Genomic DNA, 19255 nt, shown 5'->3' on the forward strand with positions numbered 1-19255 from the left:
ACTACAGGTTCACTTGAAACGACTGAGCTGAATTTAAGATTGTCACACTGACAGGACACTTAGAGGGAGGCAGTTTACTTGTCCCAAGTTTGTCTTGATATAAATATTATGTGTCAAGGAACGTTTGGTAGCTATTCTGACACTTTTAACTGAACGAGGGACAAGGAACTGGTTTCTGTAATATGCCTCTCACTGTGTGAAGTTTCATTACTAAACCAAAGTCTAGTGCTTGTTTTGCAGTGCTGCTTGAGTGTTACCTGTCAGTTGGGATAGTAGGGAGGGGTGGAGAAGGGGCTGCATTTAGAGTACACATTAATGTCCTGTTTTAAAATACCAGAGTGGGGTGAATCACTCACCTTGTAAAGAGTCATTTAAATTCTTCTACTTTACTAGACCTATACTGTCCAAATATAGACGATATTGACAGACAATATAAGCGCAGGGTTACAAATCCTTCAGTATAAAAGAGGTAGCTTTTCAAAATGAATTACCAACACAATATGATATCAGTTAATGCACTGATGCAACTTTGCTCTACATTTTAGCACTTAACATTGCATGATGGTAGTGTGATGAGGGACACACAGTTTACTCTTACCTCCCAATGTTTGGTGGTGAGCTGATTTTCTCCTTCACCACAGTGTGTATTCTGCATCTTTTAAATGTGCCACATCTCAGTGCACTAAACCTACGGTTCAATTTATGAACCATTTTTAAGAGCATATTTTACAGAGGGGAAGCAATCATGTAACAACACTGTACAAATAAGTGTGTTTGTGTGTCAGTTCAAACTTAGTAGGAAATGAGGCCAGATTTGCCTAATATGTTCCTGAAAAAAGCTGAAATGCAATGTATGAAGCAGTATTCTTAGTAGCTTTTCCCTTAGAAACATAGGGCTACATACAGTAATGTACAATTGGCTCCGGTTACCTTTTCTCCAGTATGTCCCATAACTGAAATTATATTCACAGCAGCATTGTGTATTGTTTACATTGTTGCAAAGACGTCAAGGGTGAACACAAATATTTGCCACAAGTGAAACGATGTCATTAAATAAATGCTGTTGTGTATATTGAATGCAAACTGACCATTCATTACAAATGGCTTTGCAAAATATTTTTCCACTATACTGTAAAAACAGCCTTTGGCATTTTGTTTTTCCCCTATGCCCTGTCTAGTTTGAATGTCTGAATAATGCAGCCATATTGCCCATGTTGCCAGTTTTTCTGTCACCCTTTCCGGATTCTTTCCTGCCTGCTTGTTTCTGCCTGTAGATCCCAAGGAATAATGCTGTCACTGGACAAATTCAGTCCTCTCTCAAACGATCCACTGAATGGTGTGCCGTGTAATTTGGACCGTGGGCTACTATTTGACTTGTGTTTTGGTGTTGGCTTACGTTTGCAACAAAGATCTTAACCTATTTGATTGTATTTGAAAACAATGCTATAGTTACTGTGTTTTCCATTGAAATTGTGTTCAGTTGATATGATGATATAACGCCAAATCAGTCAGAATGTGTTTGACACCTCATTGGCACACATCCTTTGAGCTAGATGGCAGAAATGAACCACCTTGTGCAGGCAGGTTTGCCAGTGGGTGCCAAGCCCTTCTTGCTTAATGCCTGTTTGAAACGCGTCATGGTAACAGTCAGCAATTACGAGGAGTACTATTGTCAAATCAGGAATGTAGCTTTTTTTGGGGGTGTTTTAAAACAAACTCCCGATATCTTTTAAGTCACCCCAGAACTTGACATGATTCCCAGGTGTCCAATGTGGCTGGTATCCCTGAATTGTACTGAACTTAAGTCCCTCCCACAAACTGCTCTTATATCCATCTTCAGGACATTAGTGATATGCACAATTTTAGGGGAAACAATTATTCAATGTAAAGGTGTCCCGAAATGAGTTCCACAATGTTCACAACTTCGTCACTACCCCACACTTTCTTTTTAAGGGGCAATCCTTCTTGCAACACCTCTATTGGCTACATTTTTGGGCTAATTACAGGAGGCCTTTAACAAGTCCCCAGAGCTCCTTTCATAGAACTGTTTCCCTCCTGCTAATTTGATTATTGTCTGCAGAGGACTGCAGCTTCTTGCTGAGGTTGCACAATGTGCTTAGGAAGAAGGCAGGCACCTAGTTCTTCATTGGCTTGGGTGCTGACTAAGGTCTAGTGCTTTTATGTTTGTATGATTACTAGAATGGCTCTCCTGCTGATGATCCTGATGTGTATAGAGAATTTACACTACTATACACACTTACCCCCTTTCATTCTTGGGATCCACATACCTATTTTATTCCTGAATGGTAACCTTAACAGCTTTGTGATTGATCCCTTGAGAACCCAGAGGATGGGCCATGGGTGTGACTGGCGGCCAGGCCAGGCTCAGTTGGCCACATGACCTGTGTTTGTTACTCCTGGCAGAGCGCAGTCAGGACAGCGTGGTGGTGACGCTGTCGGACTCCAACTCCACCCAGGATGCCTTCACAGACCCCGCCAGCTCCCAGGACAGTAGCCATGTTAAGCTTCAGTCTGGGAAGGGCAGTGCCTCTTCATCTGAGAACATCACCCCCATCAAGGAGGGCCAGCCTACAGTTGAAGACATAGGTGGATTTTGTTTTATCCTGAAATGCAGTAATGGAAATGCATTCTACCCGACCACCAGCTTTATTATTTCCTAAATGGGATGTTCTTTAGTGATATTGTGGAAGTCAATAAATGTTGTGTTATAGAGAGGGTAGGACATATTGAGAATGGGTCATGTTAATGTTTGATAATCTCTTTAAACCCTGAATTCCTCAAGGTTCACGTTGGGGGGAAAAAGCAACGAGGACGGGACGTAATCTTGCTGGAGGACCAAGAAGTAGTAGACACCATGTCAGTGACAGTTCCTGAGGCTGATGCGCTAAAGCCAACCATAGATCCCTGCTCTCATCCACTGCCTGTTCCATCCACCTGACCAAAGGCCTCGTCCTCTCACCAGCCCCCCCCCCCCCCCCCCCCCCCCCCCCCCCCCCCCCCCCCCCCCCCCCCCACCCCCCCCCCCAACGCCCCCCCCCCCCCCCCCCCCCCCCCCCCCCCCCCCCCAGACTCCTACAAGCGATTGGAGGAGCCGCTACACTAGGTGGCCAGATCCCCCTCCAGAGATGGTCGAGGTGCCAAAGGCCCTCCCTACTGAGCATTGCCCGCATGCTGGTGGACATGTGTGTCCGTAGTGTCTTCCTCTTCCTGAGCTGCTTCCCTCAGCACGACAAGAACCTCTACCGTCTGGCCTTCTACATCAACAGCAAGACCCAACAGGTTAGTTTGTCCACCCTCCCTCCATATCATGCATGGTTCGCTAACATTCATTCACAGAATGTTTTGACAGGAATATTCACCCCTACTCTTATCAGTGGCATTTCCTGCAATTAACTTTGACATTTAAAACCCTCAGATCTGAAACCATGAATCTAGTTTACACCATTTCCTCAGGTATGGTATATTGGTATTCAAATAGATGGTGTTTTTCTAAGAACTGTATGTCTGTAGTTTGTTTGGCTTGGACTCTGACTTCCTCTTATCAATTGTGCTAGTTTGCCTGTGGGGTTAATGTGAAACGGCAGAGTGTGCATTGGACACAAGGCTCTGTGTGCAGAGGTGTGTGTGGGTGGCAGCAGCACAGTGCTCTCTCAGCCAGGTTTGGCACAGCGAGACTGTTTAGTGTCGTGACGCCCTACAGTCAGCACTTTGCCAGTCAGACCCTCCTATGGGACTGCTGATCCCAATTCAATGAGGTTGGGTTAACCAATTTCCAGGGCAGAGTTTTGGTCATTGATAACAGATTAGTGAACTGTTGTTCTCTTTATGAACCTATTGAGACCGTTATGTAGCTGTTGTCAGAGCATGCTTTTCATGTTTAGGTTAGGATTCTTTCAGTCAGGTAGACTGACCTGGGCCCCTGACTGGCTGTAGTTTACTGCCCCAGTGTTTTAGGCTTGACAAAAATGGATGAAGAATCTCAATCACAGAGCTTGCACCTGTTTTAAGAAGTGAGTATGTCCTAAAGGTAAGTGAAATAAATAATTTCCTTTTGGAGTTGAATGAAAACAAGGAGTTGAGCTGTTCTGCTAAATTGTCAAGTAACTACCCACTGCTCAGCGTTACAGACCAGTGGCAGCATTGTGGCTGTTCAGGTCTATAGCCCTCTTGGTTAATAAGTGACAACCCTGTTTGTTTTTCACTACAAATCCTACTTCTTCTGGGGTTTGAATTACAAGCTAATGTTATCGTACGTTTCTCAGCTAATACTAAATTCAGGATATGGGTTATTATTGGGCAAATTCCACGGTAAGAAAGTGATGCAGAGTCATTTATTTTTTAAACTTTGCAATCATTGGTTTTTGTTTGGTTTACATTTTTAAGTGAAAAATCTGAGTCTCAGCATCATCCTGTTACGTTGAATTGCCCTATTGTAACAGGAATGTGTGGTGGATGGATAGTTGAGAAATTAAATAGCCTACCTCTGATTTCTTTGTGCAGAACCTTTAAAAAATTCAGATGGCTTTCATAAATTTGTCATTAAATATGATCATTTACATCTGTCCACATCACTTGACTTTGGTATGGAACTTAATGTACAAGGCCTTCCCTGCTGAAACAGATGTCTGCTGATCTTTCCTGATAGCTGGTCCAGGAGAGATGCCAAATGCCTGGACCAACTTTATTGCTATGATACATTATTGAAACACTGAAAATAACACTATGATGTGGCCCTGTGGGAGAATCACAGTTGTACGAGGGTGAACTGCACCCTTCTACTAAAGCCTCTGCATGTCTTTTGCTCCCAGAAACAGTTAGGCTAAACCTGCATTGGCTGGGACCGTCAGTGTGAGACTCATTAAGGAAGTCAGGGATTGGCAGGAGGGCCTGTAATCTCCGATCATTTGGCACTGGGTTTTTACAGCTTCACATTGTGGCTAGAGTTGGCCAGCTTTTCAAAAAAGGCAGTGGTGGAAATGTCTTGTCAGCGATTTGTTCTATCTGAATGGCCATTCCTCTGCCTAACCCAACCTCTCCACTATCTAATAAAAACATCAGTGCTGATTTAAAAGGAGTACCCCTTGCATGTCAACAAATTGACTTCAGCTACAGTCACTTTGTACTGTTAAACTACAGTTAATGGCCATTGGAGCTGCTATGACAGAACAAGGTAACAATACAGTGATGTTAGGTACTGTAGTGGATGATGCATCTGAAAATGATTGATTCAATGAAGCTTGTGGTATGATGTAACATTTTCACCTTTTTTCTTTGTCTTGTGTTTGTGGTCTCGAGGGGCATCCCCCTACGTTTTCTGATTTATTTTTGTGTTTTCACAGAATCTGCGGTACCAACGTGATGTGTTGCTAGGAAGCAGTGTCCCATGGCAACAGCTGAAGCATATGCCAGCAAGAGGACTTTTCTATGAGGGGAACAAGACAAACCTGTTCATTGTAAGTTCCACAGTTCACCAAGCCAGCTCCGCCATCAAGGTTCTGCTACCCTGGCTGGCTCACCTGGCTAACATTACTATGCACTAGTCCTGGTTGTTAGTTTGTTAATATTGTTTTTAAACAATGACTGATAGCATGGCAAAGTCAGGCGGGGGTTCCGAGATCCTTTTGCAATAAAAATCACGGTCCTTATCCTTGATATTATACCAACTATGGGGGTATGTAATCTCGCTGAGACCTACTTCCCAGGCCTCTGATAACTCTATAGGCTTTGGAAAATTGGTTGTATAATTCGAACTTTGGTTATTCATATATATATGTGCAGATGCATTACTGGGGAGAGTCAGGTAGAATCCATTGTGTTCCATGATGCACTTCTGTGTACACGGGAATGATGGTGTTTTTATCATGCCTGAGGGTTTAAGTTAACCCCTGCTGCCTCCACCACATCGTGCTCTAATACCCAACTGTTGAACTTTTGGGGCCAGTTTTTCCAACAGACCAACACCCATTTTTACATTTTTCTCTCTTTTGATCCAGAATCTCCTCCACGTGAAAGACTGTCTTTACCCATCTGTACCTTCTGTAGTTCCTTCTCATAAAAAGATCCCTCTATAAGCTCCCCGTCATAATCTTTTAACTTGTAGACAGGGGGTATACGTGGTAGACATTCGGTAACTGTGAACAACTCATTGCTTTAACCTTGCTCATATTTTGTCAAACACCCCTCAACTTGGATATATGTACCAAGTCCCCCACTATGAATTTAAAATCAATTATTTTCTTACGGTGAAGGGGGAACAAACCATACAGATGACTTAAAGAGTTTTCATAAGAGACCTCGGAGGGCTTCATCCGTATACTCTTATGGTAGTTGTAACCCTTTACTAAATCTTGAACTATATCGATATATCTGTGTTGTGAGCTGTAAAGTATTTCCACATCCTCTCCTTCAAAGTTCTGTTAAAGCGTTCCACAACTGAAGCTTTCAAATCCGAACCTGTAGCAAAATGTACGATATTCTGCATTTTCATGAGTTTCTGAAAAGTATTATTAAAAAAAAAAAATCCGCCGTCAGTCTGCACTTGTGTGCTCCTCCTTCCTTTAAGATGGTCAAAGGCCCGGGTCACCTCTGCCCCAATTTTTTTTTAAGACCCTTACTATTTTAGAGAAAATGTCTATAACTGTTAGTATGTAGCGATTTCCATCATTTTTATCTGCAAGGGCCTGCATGTCACATAGATCTACCTGAAACTGGGACAAGGCATGGGTAGAATTTTTGTTTTCGCACAGGTTTATGCAGAGTGTAAGCATCCTGCTCTGCTAGCCATTCATTCACTTGAGCAGCGCCTAACCTGCTACCTGTTTCTTTGGCTATAGCTCTCTGGAACCTCTTCTTCCCCCCCATAAGACCCTGGGTTAGAGGGGGGTATAATAAATGTTTTTCCAACATCTGCTCCGCCATCCTCCTTGCCTCTCTGATGTACAATAACATTAATGAGCCCCTTTCAAATAACGACAACTTTTCATTTTTATTTTTGCAAACATCAAGTATTACGTATACAGACAATTCAGGGTATGTAGCAGGATATTACGACCCATGCATGCAACACCTTGTATACTTGGTTTACATTTACAGGCTTGTATCTGAATTTTTAAAATGCACACCCGTTATAAGTATATAAACAACAAATATGATACATGTTACAATTTTAAATGGTGTTTCAAACAAAGTAAAATCTTAGACAAGGATGTTTCTAGTTCTTCAGAATCATCCACAAGACAGGATACCAGTTGTGTCCATTGTAGACTCTTGCACGTATGTCTTACATGATTTTCTCAATTTTTAGCACACGCTCTGCATTAGCCCATGTATTGTGGGTTGTGTAGAATGATACATTGTTCACTTTATTTTCAATAATTTGCTGCATAACATTTGTAAGTTCTCTCAAAAAAAAAACATGTATTTATTCTCTCTAACATCGTATGCATATAGTTACCCATTGCTTTACATCTAAATAAAAAATATTCATTATTACTCGTTCTCTTGGTTTATTGAGCCAGAAAGTCACCACATCCACCAAAGCTTCCTTGTATTTGTTGTCGTCCACCAGTGTGTGCTGGATTTCTTTGAGTTTCTCGTGGATGTAGATCACCTCCTTCAGTTCATGTAGGAAAGCCTCGGTTACCCCGTAAACTCTGGGAATAGATGGCACAAGACCCATAGACTCCACGGCTCTGACCATCGAAGGTATAAAGCGGCTGGACCACAGTCTTTTCACCAGCTCCTCAAAATGGTTGAAGTAGTACCGGAGTGGGTCATATAAACACGGATGTCGTCGTTGGCTGGGGTGATTGATCTCACAACCGATGCATTTTTCTCTTTTATACTCCAATCACCACGTCTAAAAGTGCGGCTAGAGGCCTTAATGGTGTCCACAAAAATAGTACTGACCACCACATCAAACACCTCCTCAGGCGGTGTACATGTCGGGGGGCTTGCCTGGGGGGAGTAGAATGGAGGGCTGTGAGGCATGGAATCCTTAGGGTCTGGTACCCATGACGTATCGGAGTCCTGGTATGGTATATGAATATCCATGGTATATGATGAACCGGTGGCTTTATGGTCACCCCTTTTATTGTTGAACCATTCTTTTGGTATTGGGGCGTGGTTCACGTAGCAGCGCGTACTTAGTTTTCTTCGGGGGCTGACCCTTCTGAGGATGAACCTTCTTGGGGTTCCTTTGAATCATAATCCTTAGGATTCGTATATATCATGCACTTGCTTAGCCGAACAATGCTCTGCCATTGTTGGCTCTGTACAAAAAGAGCATCCACTAACTAACATTTTCAATTCCATTATATCCCAACTTTTACAAGGAATAAGCATACGCAACCTAAAATCCCCAGTCACTGTTTTGGTTGAGGATTTTCTCGTTGCTGATATAGAACTCCACGCACCCACATGGAAGTCCATTCTTTCTTTGTATTTTCACCCTGTGAAATATTCTTCCTGAGGAGTCAGGGGCACCTTCCCAACGGGTCTCGTAGCCCGTGAACAAGCTATACCCCTTTGTGATAACTCTCAGTTCGGGACACACCACCTTGCGAAACACCTGCCAGTTTTCAAGCCTGTAGTCCACTTCTAAAGTCTGGTCTGTATATTCTTCTCCTTCGGCTACGGTATAGAGTTTGTCTACAGGCCGGGTAATGAAACAGAACCCCATGGCTGTCCATTAGACATCACTTGATCTTTCAGGGCAGTTGCGGGCGGTATTTGGATTCTATACATATTTAGAAACTGTTTTTTTGGCGCATCGTATATTGATGCTTTATACTCGGACCTTTCTCTGTTTCAACCGATGTCCTGCTTCCGTTACGGTCACTGAGTCACTGTGAGTCACTGATCACAAAATCCATGTTTAATTTCTTTAGTGGTTTATCGTGGTCGCTTGTTTGGTGTTCTGGGGTTTATTTATAATGCGTCTGCCCTCCAATAACCCCGGACATTCCTGTTTCATAGACAACAGCCCTAAGGTCACTACAACGGGGGGGGGGCCATACTCTTTGAAATGTTCAAACACATCCCCCAGTTCAACGAGGTCCCTACACATCAATCATCATGACAGCTTCAAAGAAACAGATGCACTATCTGGTTAAATAAACACCCTCCCCCTACCGTGAGAATGGAAGGCAGGATGTCCTGCAGGATGCCCATATATGGGCATACACACCTGACCCATCAAGTAGGGTCATAAATCACACGTTTGACGTGTGCCGTCTACTGTATTCTCTCTGAGGTAAACCGTTGCTTTAATCAGACCAAAATAGTTTTGGGGTAAGTCAAAGTCACGGTGAATAATTTCAGGATGACCCATAGGATAGCAAGAGGAACTCATTACATGAGGATAAAGGGATGTAAAATCTACATCCTATTGTCGGGTTGCGCTACATACCGTAATGTCAAAACATTGGTACAACCTCCATACAAGGCCTGTCGGGGTTCCAAGGGTTCTGGTGTGTCAAAGCTTTTTGAGTTCTGTCCACTCATGCTCCCACATCACATTCACTTTCAACCCATAAGTAGCCTGTAAAGATTCCAATTTGTCTTGGAACTCCTGGTACATATCCCCAAAAGTATTTTGGGTTAGGACACACATGGCTTGGGGCACAAAGCAAGATTTACAACCGTGGAAGAAACAACCGTTGTACTCAAACACTGTCTCAACACCGTCAATCTGTGTCTCCATCTACGTGATACGGCCCAACAGCCTTCTCCCTACTATTCAAAGCATGTTGAATATTTTTTTTTTAATCCTGGGCCAAGTACTCCAACCATTGAATGGACCCGCTAGAGTATGACTTGAATTGTTGTCAGGCGATGGAATAGCTATAGATGCTGGAGGTAAAAAGTGTGTACCATAGGTTTTCATGCATGCTGATGCAATAGTTGTACAACTCCAGGGGTCAATGCCGGCATCTTTGATTACCTCTTCTCTGAATCTGAGGCATCCGTCACAAAGTATAACCACATCATTGTCACAGTATGACTCCATCTCTTTATGGAAATCAAAGGTGTTATGACATACTGTCTCATAAGATCCAATATAATGTAGATTCTCCTCTGATGTGAAGAAATGAGGAAACCAACCTTTCACAGAGTTTTCAAAACCCAAGGCCTCAGGCATTTGAGCCAATCTCATGGGTAAGAAACTTAAACTGTCAATGTATCTCTGGTTGAAGGCGGGGTCTACAAAAAACAAGATTGTACTACCTTGCGCTATGACACTGGGTGCAACGCCTTGTATCAAGGGGTTCAAAATAAGATAGAGGCTCTAGAATTGTGAGCTATAAACGTGAAGTTTCTGTACTGGGGTTTTCTGAAGTGTTTTAGAAAGAGTAGTGCACAATTGGGTCCCTCTGCCGACCACCACCCTTGAAAGTCATGGTAGATACAAAAATAGGCAAATTAACCCCTGATTGCTGATTAGTCTCAAAATCATCTTCAGCCGAGGGCTGAATATAACACTCGTGTGGCACTTCTTGAACCACCTCAGCGTCTCTGCTTTTCAAAGGCCCTTTGCCCAATCTGTAATGTATGATTCCACACACGTGAGGTTTAGGGCTGTCTATTTTAAGATTGTAATGGCATTTTGGACATTTCTTGTTAATGTCACAACTGCTTACAGATTTAAATGCCTTGCGGTGCCATGTTTCAATTTTGTGTTTTTCATAGCAGTAGGCCGAACGACATGTGCGCTGACAATCCGCACAGGGTGTTAGGTTTAAGGGTTGCATCGGACAAGTTTCATCCAGACATACTGAACAGTTATAACGACAAGAGTGCCCCCTCTTTCGGGTGTAGCCTGTATGACATGGCGCTCCTAAAAACACTATGATGTTGGTAAGAGCATAATAATGGGCGTTTTGCACATTAAAGTACAGAATCTGAGGATGAGGTTGTGGGTTGTTCTGGAATTTCAAGAGAGCTGAATTAGCTCTACTATGGTACAAAACCACAATCTTGATGTTCAGAAATACCTAGACCGACGGCATTTTGGAGCTCCCTAGCCTTTTGTAAAGCCTCTAGATCAGTACATCCAGGGTTGAGTAAATGTGCTAGGCCTATTGCAAAGCATAACTGATTACCAGGATTGTGAATGTTTATGAGATGCCCTTTTGTTGTTTATGATTTCTGATTGCATGAGACTATCAAGTTTCCTTCTCTGACCCCTTCCGCCTAGGGGTTGACGTACGATTTGTACAATGAGCTCTAGGGTCCTATCAGCAGTGATGCTCAATCTAATTTATCCAAGTCATCCCGGGAGGGCTATACATTTTTCAAAATCTGCTTCGCCATTGGATAAAACAAGAGTATGCAAAACACTATCTCCACAAATGTCAAGTTGTAAGACATCACGAGGTTTGACAAAATCTGTAGCACTTTCTAAAAGTTCATTCAGAGTATCCAAGATCATCACATAAACTGCATAATCAAGGTTCTGATTCATCCATGTGAAATTAAAAAACTGTCTAATCTCTATTGCTGAATTTATTTCGGTACACAACACGAACACTTCTATCAATACCATCGCCACTTCTATCAATACCATCGCCATCAATACCATCGCCACTTTATTACACAATTTTCCAATTCCTCAAAAACGTGTGGTTGCTCAGACTCCTCGGACTTAGGAGTTAAAGGAGGTTTGTGTGTGTGTGGGACGGTGTTGAAGATGTTGTGCTCTCATTCATTTGGTTAATTAAGGATATGAGTTCTGGTGGTATTCTAGAAGGATCCATGTTACATACAGGGTTTTTAGCGCTTGTTTGGGCGTTTTTTAATCAGATTGTTGTTTAACAAGTGGGGAATTGTTCTATGCCAGAAGGATAGATCTTAACTCTGACGCTTTAGTAAAGCAACCATACGTGTGTGTAGCTGAACCTCTCTGGCTTTTAGAGCCCTGTAAAAGGCTGTGAGAAACATATCTCGATCTATTTCTACCTCAGAATTGGCTGTATCAAGCTGTTTGGCCGCCTCAAACATCAACACATCGTCTCCTTCTTGGGCCGTGGTGATTCTGCGCTGTGCACTTGTGCCAAAGTATTGCGATGCGCCGTAAATGCTAGATTATGTAGCGATTGGCTGGAGGTTCCAGGGGGTGTGTAGCTGTGTTAAAACGGCGCTTCTTGGGTTGTTTGGAGTTATGGTCAAGCCGTTTGTACAGAAAGGTACAATATCATCTGTTTCAGCGCCCCCGAAGTCGTTCAGCGGTAGTCCATAATGCTTCAGGTATTCTTGTTGGTTCTGTCCGCTGTAAACACAAGATTAGCTTTTTAAAATAGTCTACACACTTTTTGTTTTAATGTATAAATATTATTACGTATTTTATTTTTGGACTTACGTTGAAAATAGCTTGATGGTGACGGGCTGCGTAAAGAAGAACCGGCCGCTGTTTGCACCTCTGTTTCATCATCTAATGTTGGATGATCCAAATAAATTATTCCCGGTAGCAGCTGTGTAAATGTCGGGTGTTCTATAGATGTTTTTTTAAACAATATTAAAATATATTTATACGAAATATATACATTTGAACTTTTAAAAAATACATACAATTGACATAACATACCTGAAAATTCGATGTCCACCCCGTTTAGAATATCTGTAAAAACCATATATAACAACTGTTTAATATTAGAGTTCCAAACAGTGCAGTAATATCAAACATTTCCCACAAACTACGCACACAAAATCTAATATATTAATTCCAAATCCTCACCTTCAAAATTCTCCATGTGTATAGGCTTGCAGAAAGGCTGGAAAATACTTTTCAGATGAGCAGCTGTGTCCTAATGTATGGAATGAATTTACAGACCTGGGGAATTGTTTGTTGTTGACTGTTTTTTTTGTGTGGAGACAACCTGTGTGCAAATGACCCCTAGTGTTGGTATTGTTTAGAAAAAAACATTGTTTTTAAACCTTTTCTATGCTGGTTGGTGGGATTGACTTTTGATCCCCCCACATCCTCGGGGTAAAACTCCTGTTTTGAGAGCCTTATGTGCTAATTACCCCTTAATGTTGAATTGTTTCAAGCATAATTGTCTAGACACACACCCCCCGAAAACCCCATTGTTTTGAAACACACACACACACACCCACACACGCACACACACGTCTTTCCTGAAGCCTTTCTCTGAGACACACACACACTTAGAGAAAAACTGAGATTCCATTCGTTAAAGGTGAGATACATTTTTAAAACCCTTTATTTAATTCTAAATATTTAGTACAGACCTTTTAAACATGTTAAAACAATTTTACAGTGCAATATTTAACCATGCCAGAATGTTTTTATACACATACAAAAAATAGTTATACAACATATATATATGTGTGTATATATATATATATATCACTAGGGTATGTGGGACGGTAGCGTCCCACCTCGTCAACAGCCAGTGAAACTGCAGGGCGCCAAATTCAAAACAACAGAAATCCCATAATTAAAATTCCTCAAACATACAAGTATTTTACACCCTTTTTAAAGATACAGTTGTTGTAAATCCAGCCACAGTGTCCGATTTTCAAAAAGGATTTACGACGAAAGCACACCAAACGATTATGTTAGGTCAGAGCCAAGTCACAGAAAAACACAGCCATTTTTCCAGCCAAAGAGAGGAGTCACAAAAAGCAGAAATAGAGAAAATTTATCATTAACCTTTGATCTTCATCAGATGACACTCATAGGACTTCATGTCCTATGAGTGTCATTGTTACACAATACATGTATGTTCATTGTTACACAATACATGTATGTTTTGTTCGGGAAAAGTTCATATTTATATCCAAAAATCTTAGTTTACATTGGCGCGTTATGTTCAGTAGTTCCAAAACATCTGGTGATTTTGCAGAGAGCCACATCAATTTACAGAAATACTCATAATAAACATTGCTAAAAGATACAACTGTTATGCATGGAATTTTAGATTCACTTCTCCTTAATGCAACCGCTGTGTCAGATTTCAAAAAAACTTTACGGAAAAAGCACACCATGCAATAATCTGAGTACAGCGCTCAGAGACCAAAACAACCCAAACAGATATCCACCATGTTGTGTAGTCAACAGAAGTCAGAAATAGCATTATAAATATTCACTTACCTTTGATGATCTTCATCAGAATGCACTCCCAGGAATCCCAGTTCCACAAATGTTTGTTTTGTTCGATAATGTCCATCATTTATGTCCAAATACCTCCTTTTTGGTCACGCGTTTAGTCCAGTAATCAAAATTCATGAGGCGTGATCACTAGGTGCAGACAAAGTCAGTTCCGTTACAGTCCGTAGAAACATGTCAAACGATGTATTGAATCAATCTTTAGGATGTTTTTAACATAAATCTTCAATAATGTTGCAACCGGAGAATTCCTTTGTATGTAGAATTGCAATGGAACGCAAGCTAATTATCACGGCCGCACGCGAGACTTAGCTCATGGCTTTCAGCCAGACCCCTGATTCAAACAGCTCTTATTCGCTCCCCCTTCATAGTAGAAGCCTGAAACAACGTTCTAAAGACTGTTGACATCTAGTGGAAGCCTTAGGAAGTGCAATCTGACCCCATAGACACAGTATATTGGATAGGCAATCACTTGAAAAACTACAAACCTCAGATTGCCCACTTCCTGGTTGGATTTCTCAGGTTTTCGCCTGCCATATGAGTTCTGTTATACTCACAGACATCATTCAAACAGTTTTAGAAACTTCAGAGTGTTTTCTATACAAATCTACTAATAATATGCATATCCTAGCCTCTGGGCCTGAGTAGCAGGCAGTTTACTCTGGGCACGCTTTTCATCCGGACGTGAAAATACTGCCCCCTACACCAGTGAGGTTAAGATACCTTGCTATTTAAACGATTTCCTCTCCATGTCCCTGTTATTCATGAGCTGACCTGCTATCTGTATAATCAACTCAATTTAGCCAAATAGGGGATATTCTGTCATTTGTCGGAGGTTATATAGCAAGCTTAGTAATTTTGGTCATTTGACTTTTGTTTTATTGCCTATCTATGATCTATCTATGATTCGACAACGCTATGGCCTACTCGGGGTGTTTCGAGATGGCCTACTGCTGAAATGTGCTGAATTAATTGAGGAACATGATAACGCTCTGAGTGACACTGCCTGTTTTTCAATTCACAACAATGTCATTGGCTATCATTACTAAATATCAGTTTCACTTGCTGTGAAGTCTTTTTACATAGTGGAGAGCAGCCAAGACGGCAATGTGGCGCAGCGACAATCTTATTTGGGGAGAACCCTGGCGTAGTGACCATATCTTGGTTTTAAACGCTTTAAATGAGCACTTCTGATTTTTGCAGTATTTTCCGGGACTCTAGGGATAAATGTGAATTATTCCCGCTATTGAAACTTGGTAGATTTTCAGGAAAATATTAATCCTGAGTTGTGACCTTATTTTACAATTGGAAAGTGAAAAGTTATTTTGAATATTGAGAACTCAAAAGTGAATAACAACAATTTCACATCAAATCAGAAGTAAATGATTGGAAGGAAATGGTTAGAGTTCAAGTTCCGCATTCATTTGGCATGTCATCCAATAGACTTCCTCCTCGACTTATAGCAATAACATACTGCACCAAGAGACCCTTATTAATGGCTAAAACAATGGAGGGAGAACTGAGACATTCTAACATCGCATCAGTTGTTTAAATCTTGAAAATAAAAAGCGTACTTTTGGGAATGACATACTCCGTGTCCACCATCTCATTACATTTGTTGTAGTCCTATAAGATATTTCCCCATGCTGCAACTCTTTTTATTCCCAGTGATCCATGCAGCAAGTTTTTTTTAGCATGCTGTGGTATGGTTGCTTTTAATTGTGGAATCCTAGGTAGCACTGTCATGAATGTAAGCCCATGTGGAGGGAGGGCTTGCTGTATTGTGTATTAAGTATTTAACATCTTTGTTATGGCAAGCCTTAATAAGTTCAGCAGTGAACATTTGCTAAACAAGTCGCATAATAAGTTGCATGGACTCTGTGTGCAATAATAATGTTTAACATTATTTTTGAACCAGTGACCACCATTTCCCTCATACAGCGCAACACATCTCCTTGGCATAGAGTTGATAAGGTTGTTGATTGTGGCCTGTGGAATGTTGTCCCACTCCTCTTCAATGGCTGTGCGAAGGTGCTGGATTTTGGCGGGAACTGGAACACGCTGTCGTACAGGTCGACCCAGAGCATCCCAAACATGCTCAATGGGTGACATGTCTGGTGAGTATGCAGACCATGGAAGAACTGGGACATTTTCATCTTCCAGGAATTGTGCACAGGCCATTGTGACATGTGGCTGTGCATTATCATTCTGAAACATGAGGTGATGGCACGACAGTGGGATCTCGTCACGGTATCTCTGTGCATTAGAATTGCCATTGATAAAATGCATATGTGTTCGTTGTCCGTAGCTTATGCCTGCCCATGTCATAACCCTACCGCCACCATGGGGCACTGTTCACAGCGTTGACATCAGCAAACCGCTCTCCCACACATCTGCCATCTGCTCAGTAAAGTTGATACCGGGATTCATCTGTGAAGAGCACACTTCTCCAGCATGCCAGTGGCCATCGAAAGTGCGCATTTGCCCACTGAAGTCGCAGGTGAAGAAGCTGGATGTGGAGGTCCTGGGCTGGCGTCGTTACACATGGTTTGCGGTTGTGAGGCCGGTTGGACATACTGCCAAATTCTCTAAAACGATGTTGGAAGCGGCTTATGGTATATAAATTAACATTAAATTCTCTGGCAACAGCTCTGGTGGACATTCCTGCAGTCTGCATGCCAATTGCACGCTCCCTCAACTTGAGACATCTGTGGCATTGTGTTGTGTGACAAAACTGTACATTTTAGTGGCCTTTTATTGTCCCCAGCACAAGGTACACCTGTGTAATGATCATGCTGTTTAATCAACTTCTTGATATAAGGAAAAATGCTCACTTCCAGGGATGAAAACAAGTTTGTGCACCACATTTTAGAGAGATATGCTTTTTGTGCATGTGGAACATTTCTGGGATGTTTTATTTCAGCTCATGAAACATGGGACCAACACTTTACATGTCGTGTTCAGTGTACTTAAAGCTATTGCAAGGCCTGAAACTGGTTGTCTAGAAATGATCAACAACCAATTTCACAGAACTTTAAGAATTTTGAAAATAATACTGGGCAAATGTTGCACAATCCAGTTGTGGAAAGCTCTTAGAGACTTACCCAGAAAGACTCACAGCTGTAATCACTGCCGAAGTATTGACTCAGGGGTGTGAATACCTATGTAAATTAGATGTCTATATTTCATTTTCAATACATTTGCTAAAATGTCAAAAAACATGTTTTCACTTCGTCATTGTGTGTAGAAGGGTGAGGGGAAAAACATATATTTAATCCTATTTGAATTCAGGCTGTAACACACAACAAGATGTGGAATGAGTCAAGGAGTATGAATACTTTCTGAAGACACTGAACCTCCTTTCAAATTGACTTGAATGAAAGCCCCATGGAAGCAGCTATTAGTGCTTCTCTAAAGTGTGCATCATGAAATGGATATGTGGTAGCTACATTTTCGTCATGTTAGATTTTTGTTGTCACGTCGTAGCCTTATTATGGGAGAGGAAGACATTTGTCCGAATCCTATTTTTAAATCTGCATGTCCAATTTAACTTTCATGCAAGATCCTATTGACACACAAGCAATGTTTATTGTGAAGTCTAAAGTGTTATGTTAAATTAGGGTTTGGTCTTATTTTGGTATCTTGCGTTGAGCTGGTGTAGTAGGAGGGACCTCGGCTGTGGTATCCTCTCCATAAAGCTGTTGAGAACAGTGTGTGAAAGCCATGCTTAGGCTGATGGAGGGAGCATGCAGCACAGCCCTGGCTGCATCTGGACTCAGCAAGCTACCCTGCCTGGCAAACTGAGTGTTACAGTCACTGACAGTCAGACTCTTTTATTAAAGGGCACAATAAACCTTACCCTGAAATACTAATTGTAGCCAAAATAAGATTCTGAAAGCCACGCTGCACAGTTGTCAGCTCAGGGTGCCACACTCTTGTCGTTGGGAACTGTATGTGGATGGGGGTGTGCTCAATTTGCCAGACACTCCTCAATCATGAAAATAAGCAGGCGAGCCACCCTACAGCTGTTGTCTGACATGGCCTGCCCAGTAGTATCACTGAACCTCGAGCCTGACCGACAGATCAATCATTGTCGGTAATATGTGTTGTGCCTTTTGTGTCAGACAGAGGGGACAGTCATTGCTGTTCTGTGGTCCCTCAGTGACAGAATGGCCAAATGACTGGATGGGAAATGATAGCATAGGCCTACAGTACAGTGTGGCTAGATCAGACGAGATGGTAGGCTACATGATGGGACTTGGTCTTCAGTGGGTGGCCAGGCCACCTGAAATGAGTTTCTGTAGGTCACACTGTCCTATAGTGTAATGTAGGTCTGACTGGCCTAGTTTTTCTCTGGGTTCGGCTGGTGTGTTATCAACTGGGCCACCATTAAGTGTAGCCTAACCCATATTCTGCTGTTTTGACATGTTCCAGCTCAGTTGGGAGTGACTGTTGCATAATTTATTGCGCTGATCAATGCCAAGGTTTCTGTTTGACTGGTAAGCCTTCTAATAACTGATCATGTCAGCACAATAATCCTGTTGCACCAATTCCAAATGTTGTTCATCGAATAATGTTTTAATGCCGTAACTGAACAGGTTTAATTTTAACGGACTGGTAATGTTAATGTCTCATTTTAGGGATATCAACATAGAAGAGAATAATCTGTTTCTAGTTGAGCGTTTCAATCAATCGTGACATTTTTTCTACTTTTGTTGGATTTTTGTGTGATTTCCACTCTGTAATTTCCATGTCTTCTTTGTACATTGAAACATGATATTAGGCTACAAATAAATCAACCATGACAATGAATCGCCAGTGGAAACACAGCTGTAGATGGACAATAATATGATGGATTAGATATGGCATAGATATAAAGGCAACTGCCAAAATAATGTAAATGAGGAATACAAAGTGTATTGAAAACAGGTGCTTCCACACAGGTAATTAAGCACTTAACATACCATCATGCTTAGGTTCAAGTATAAAAATGCTGGGCAGGATATTATTTTGGCTACCATGTCTATGCCCTCATAGGATGATAATGGCCCCATCCACTTGGCACGAGTGGTCAATGAATGTCCGTCTCAGGTACCAGATCGCAAC

At 41.8% G+C, this 19255-nt stretch overlaps 1 pseudogene; it reads left to right on the forward strand.

Annotated features, from left to right (window-relative positions):
- The window catches only part of LOC111958142 (calcineurin-binding protein cabin-1-like), an 81451-nt pseudogene that overhangs the window by 15162 nt on the left and 47034 nt on the right, over positions 1-19255 (forward strand).

This window comes from Salvelinus sp. IW2-2015, linkage group LG33, assembly GCF_002910315.2.
Source record: "Salvelinus sp. IW2-2015 linkage group LG33, ASM291031v2, whole genome shotgun sequence".
Lineage (NCBI taxonomy): Eukaryota > Metazoa > Chordata > Actinopteri > Salmoniformes > Salmonidae > Salvelinus > Salvelinus sp. IW2-2015.